The following is a 6,452-nucleotide window of genomic DNA, read 5'->3' on the forward strand; positions in this document are numbered from 1 at the left end:
CGGGTGGTACACTGAGACACTATTGTGTTTCTGATTAGCCCACCGAGACATTGACAGACGGGGCGGGAGGGGGAGATGAGTGAGCCACTTTTCCCTCAGAAAGAAAGTGGGTTATCCTGCCGGTGTGGGAGCCTATGTGGAGTTGCCAATCTCTGCATCTTATGAGTTTGTATATCAGTGTGGGAGGTATTTGTGTGTATTCCCAGATTTGTGTGTTTGTGTGTGTGTGGTCCTGTGGGCTGAGTGTGTGTGACAGAAAGAGAGAAAATGTGTATGTGTTTCCACTGTGATTAATGCCGGAGTGAGACCACCGGGGCGGCTGCTGAAGGTGGGATGTCTTTGTCTCTGCTGAGGGTCCAGTAGTGACTCACTCTCATCAGAACTCTTACTTTAAAAGTAAAAGTAAAGTAACTAATCGGATATACTGGACCGGTATCATTGCCAGTACTCATTAAACTGGGAATCAGACATGACTGAAACACTCTTTTCTTAGTCAACGCTGCTGCAAAAGTGTAAATTAGAGCACAATTGATTGTGATTAACTGTTTAAGTCATTTTTCATTTCCTGGTTCCAGGTTCTCAAATGTGAGAATTTTGGTCCATTCATTTGTCTTTCATTACAGTAAATTGGATAAGACGACGTCACCTTAGGCCTTATTTTACCGTTTTCTGATGTTCCATAAACCTAAAATTGAATCGATTAGAAAGACGAAAATAATCTGCAGATTAATTGATAATGTAAACACACAATTCTATAAACCTTCAAGAACAAAATAATGAACATTTTCAACAGGCTAATAAGTTGTTTAGCTATTGGTATCGTGTCCGGAGACAAAAGTAGGATCAGTGCACCTCTCTTTATTAGATAAGATCAGTTTGTAATTCTTGAGTCACTCCAGGAGTTGTTCTGTAATAAAATGACTGTCCTGCCTTAAAATCACCATAAAGGCCGACTCCACTGTGATTCCTTTTCTGCTCTGTGCTTTTGCATTTTCAACCCCTAAACTGCATTTTGCAAAGTCTCATCAGAGCTCAAACATCAGAGCATAAGCCTGTACGTTTTCTGTTTATATTCATATTAATGAGCACAACAAGCCAGACGAGACCGGAGGAGGCGTCTGATTTCCACTTTCTGATTGGAAACAAACGAACACCAAAGTTTCCAGGTCATTCTTTGTCTGACTTTCACATTTTGCTCTCCGAAATCAAACTTGACGGCGTCTGTCAATCACAGCCCAGTCAAACCAAACACAGACTCCTCCGCCTGCTGTTTGTGTGGAAAATTAAAGGGAAATTTTACACTAAACCGGCATCTGTCTTACTAGGAGTAATATTAGCTTGAAAAAACAAGTGAGAGTGAAGAAACAACAGCAACTGTCTCACACATCATCACCAGTGATGTGAAATTCAGGAAATTAGCAAACATCTGCTGAAATTGAACTGTGTCTGCGCAACATTATTGGCATCCTGAGCAGATTTAAGAACAAAATCCTGATATCTGAACAGTGTGAAATGTGTTAAAGTAATACGAACTGATTTTGTTGTATGTAGGGACATATATCAGGACAATAACTTACTTTGTCAGATTTTGGTTTGTGACCGAATGGTAAACTAATGAACTTCCCATCAGACTCATTGTGTTAATTAGCAAATGTTAGCATGCTAACATGCTAAACTAAGATGGCGAACATTATACCCACTAAACATCATAATGTTAGCATGCTGACATTAGCATTTAGCTCAAAGCACTATTGTGCCCATGCACAGCCTCACAGAGTTGCTGTGGACTGCTGTTGGTATCCATTTCTAATGAATTGAAGTTCCTTTAAGGAATAAACATTGGCCTAAACAGGCATAGCTGCCCCACCAATACAGGAAAACTTCAACTCAATCAATACTCACTAGGGGAGAGGGGGAGACACACATTGAATTAGCCTAATGCATTGCCACAGCTGTCTCTACCTTCACTGAGCTGATCTGTGTGAAACAAAACCTGACTGCTTCTCACTGCTCTCTCCATTGTTGTCTTTAAGTATGCCAATCAATACAGCCAGCTGGCACCCGCCAACCAATCAATACCACCCATTCCTCTGGGGGGGCGGGGTTTCAAACATTCACCCTCTGGAAATGACAGAGGTTGAAAGAATCCACTGATTCTTGTGTGCTGGAGGGCATGAACACAGGGAGTCTTAATTCCTGCATAACAGACTCTCAGCTGATGGGGATGATGTGGGGAAACACCGCCCTCTTCTGGCAACAATTGAGGCCCACACTAAGGACAACATGGTCAATTTTTGTCTCTGGTCTGGTGAGTATTTCATCTACTAAATAACTCATAAAACGTCCTAACAATACATTTTTGTGGATACATTAAAACATATATTACATATTAAATCTGTATTTTTCCTATTGAGTTCAGTACAGCATGAATATAAATGCATCTTAGGTGCCTTAAGAAGGCATGTTCTGTTCTGTGCAGTGTTGGGATGTCACACAACATGTCTTCTGTGTATTAAAGATACAGTTTCTTATTTCACTTGCTGCACTTTGGACCTACACGTTTGCAAACTTACAAAGAGCAGGTTTTGTTTTCTACTGCTGTATTCTTCATCAGATTTACAATAGGAGGAGTTTTTTGATCATTATGATGATCATTATGAAATGTATCTAACCGCCTTCCACAAAGGAGGTAAGAGATCAGCAGTTGAGCCACAGTCCTGGACATGTTGGGGCTCAGGGTCTTGCTCAAGGATACTTAAAGTATTAGCTTTATGGTTAGATTCTATATAAACTTACACTCATACACACACAATCACACCTATTAGTCATGTAAACACAGACTCATGCATATTCATATGTAGCTACACCGTCTGTTTTATCCACTTATTTGTTTAGCTGTTTTAACCTGAATTTAAAAGCCTAACCGTGGACAGTACATCAGCTTTAGCTAGATGCCTTATACACATTACAACTGATGCTTCTCCTTATGTAAGTATCTGTATGGTCCCTGTTAAATAATCAATGCTAGTCCTTCTTGTCTCAAGGTCCAAAGGCTCTCTAGGTAAAATCAAGATTTAAACTTTACAAGACAACAAGTTAACAAAAGAGACAAGTAAAATCGGGCAATTAAAAGAAAATATGTCAAATCAAATATAATGAAGTAATAAAAGGCTTTTTTAAAGATGAGTTTTATGAAGTGATTTAAGGGTTGACAGTAGGTTTCAAATTCAGCAGCTTTCAAACTCAAACAGCAGGTGGAGGCAGAGTCATCCTGTAGGTCTGAGGCTGAAAGGTTGCCAGACTCGACTCGCTCTGGAAACCTGTTCTCCACTAGGTGGCAATATAAGCCTGTGTATAGCACAGGGTGGTGATACTGGCTCCACATGGTGTACTAAATACTGTACAGAACCAAAGAAGATGATTATATTATTAATTTATTTTATGTCTTTTCAAACCTCAAAATGTGGCTGATTTACTGCCAGAAACTCTGATTCTTTGTTGCCACTTTTGTGACATAAAAATATTATATCAGCACTGTTTTTAAAAATTAATCTTGAACATTTCATGATCAAGTGGTGCAATACCTCAAGATGCATAAAACAGGCATATTTGTTCTGCTCATTGTAGTGTGTTGTGGCTTTGACCTTTGACCTTTCTCTCACAGGAAGTTGCTGCAGCATCAGCTCAATTAAATAAAAAGCAGATCCGTAAATGCATGTGAGGCAAAAGCCATTTTGCACGAAAAAGATAACCAATTGACGCGTGAAACCTTTTCTTTTTCTGAATAGAGTTTCAGGCTCCGCCACCACCACTTCCTCTGCTGTGAAGCCACTGGGTGCAGGTCTTCACTGGAAACCAGTAGCTCTGACTAAAAACCCCACAGTAGTAGTGTATGGTGCACTTGTGGCAGCCGTTAGTTACCGATAAATGTGAGACAGTTAACCCCTCAGTGGCGTCTACATAAGAACTCTCACCCATCCTCCATCCACCCAGCTGCACCCTGTGGCAGCATCTTACTGGAAACCAGTAGCTTTAACTGTAAACCAGAGTGGTCGCACAACAATACCTGCCCACAAAAACCTTTGTGTATTATGGGTGTGAGACAACTGTTATTCTGACAAGAGGAATTCACCGTCAATTCAAGAAGACGATTTGTTTCAAAGTAGTATAACAGACATGTGAGAGTTGCCTATTAAGGTATGAAAGTGAATGATGTTACAGTTGCTAAAGTCACTTCAGTTTCTCTGACTGAACTGAAAATGGAAAGAGACCAGTTCCCGATGGTCTTAATGTCCGACTACTGTACGAGGCTCACTTAAGAGTCCAAACCTCCACAGACACACAACAACCCTGCCACAAACAAGAAAAGAAAAACAACTATTCAATACAAATAAAGAAATACTAAGACAGCTATGCATAGATGCACTGCATTCTGCTCTGCCCACCAGTCTCCACTGCAGCTTTTAAAGTCCTGTTTCCAAAAAAGAAAATGTGAAAGGTTGTTTTCTAAATGTTGTTCTTGCATGTTTGCTGTCTGTTTATTCCTCAAAAACATTTCCCTCTTCTGGCACTATTTAGCATGAAAAGCTGTGATCTCAGCACAGCAAAGGCCCAACTGTGACAAACACGCACAAAAACATTTTTTTGTTTTTGCGCTCATAAAAGAATGAGAACAGTTCTGCTAGAGAGGTCTTCTGTGCCACCAAGACTAAAAAAAACAGCTAATGGTTGAAACCACGACAAAGATCAGCTGCTTTCTTACACTATGGGCGCTCTGTGCAGCCAAATTCTCCACAGAGAGAATGAAAACATACTCCTCCTCCCACTCTCCTTGGTGGAGGTACAGTAACACACAGCAGTGATAAGACAGCCACCCAAGTACACTACATGTTCTGAAAGTTATCAACTGATAAGATTTTGGAAAGTTGCCTCCAAACACACTGTGCTTTCACTTCACCTACAAAATAGGAGATAAGAGGTTACAGCTGGCCACAGGAGCAACAGGTATGCACACACACTGCACAGCACCCACTCACTCATACAGTGTGCACAAACAACCTTGTAAAATTCACACTCTCACACACTCTCACACACTCACACACTCACACACTCTCACACTCACACACACACACACACACACACACACACACACACACACACACACACACACACACACACACACACACACACACACACACACACACACACACACACACACACACACACACACACACACACACATAAACACTCCCATATACAAGTCAATGCATATAGACGTCCATTCTTCTATACTTCTTTACACACTTGTGAGATTTACACATGACAAGAGTCTTGGTTCATTGAGGGTTTTGCATAAAACAAATTTTGTGGTTTTCATCTTTTAATCTCAGTGGAAGGAACTTGTTTCTCACAAACCCTCCGGCGTTCAGAAAACGCTCAAACCCCACTGGCGAATCTAAAATATGCAACACAACGCCTGTCAAGCTACAAACAAAAGGCGGCTGTTATTAGTTCCTGAAAAGTTGAGATGTTGGAGATAAGACGTCTTTTTGTCAAACTCGAGGCTCGACAGTGACAGAAGAGGAAGTGCTACTGTCCCTGTGCTATGAGTGGCGCATGTGTTTGTGTTAACATGTACTGAGGTGATGCCTGTACTGTACACTTACAGAATAAAGCTGATTCCAATGCAGAAGAGTCTCATCACCTGAGACTCCTGTGGGTCCAAAGACGAGCTGAGAGCTTTTAGCGCTTATAATTTACAAGTAAAGCTGAAATTTCATGCTGGTGTTCGGCATCTTTAAATTTAACTGCTTCATGTCATGCATTCATTTGCTTTCTTGCTGGGAGTTCGATGAGAAGATCGATACCACTCTCACACTACACATGAAGCTGGAGCCAGGAGGAGATTAGCTTGGTTTAGCATAAAGACTGGACGCAGAGGGAAACAGCTAGCCTGGCTCTCACCAAAAATACATCTACCAGCACCTCTAAAGCGCCCAACTTAACATATTGCATCTTGTTTTCTTACACAAAAACAAGGTTAAAAACAATATGTGATTTTGGGGGAGTTACGTGCTGTAAACTTCTCCAAACAGGAACTTCATGGTAACTTCATGTTGACAGAACCAGGCTCTGCTATGCTAAGCTAGGCTAATTGCGTCACACTCGTTCCTTACTGAATGCGTACATGACTATCTATTTTATAATTAAACTCTCAGCAAGAAAGCAAATAAGCGTATTTCCCAAAATGTCAAACTCTTCCTTTAAGACCACAATGAGACCATAAAACTCTCCACAGAAACAACGTCTGCTGGAAATGAAAATAGTGGCTGCTGAGAGAAAAAAGTGTCCAACCACTTAGCATCTGTGACTTTATCTACTGCGGTTCGGAAAAGGTTTCATAAGAAAGGAACGGAGGAACAAGGTACTCCTCCAACTGAAGTGAGAACATG

General features: G+C 40.9%; 1 long non-coding RNA gene across 2 annotated transcripts in view; it reads right to left on the reverse strand.

Moving 5' to 3' along the window:
• Window positions 1-6,452, reverse strand: part of LOC139294285 (uncharacterized) — a 72,949-nt gene that overhangs the window by 61,108 nt on the left and 5,389 nt on the right. The window lies entirely within an intron of this gene.

The sequence above is a fragment of the Enoplosus armatus genome, chromosome 12 (genome assembly GCF_043641665.1).
Source record: "Enoplosus armatus isolate fEnoArm2 chromosome 12, fEnoArm2.hap1, whole genome shotgun sequence".
NCBI classification, from domain to species: Eukaryota; Metazoa; Chordata; class Actinopteri; order Centrarchiformes; family Enoplosidae; genus Enoplosus; species Enoplosus armatus.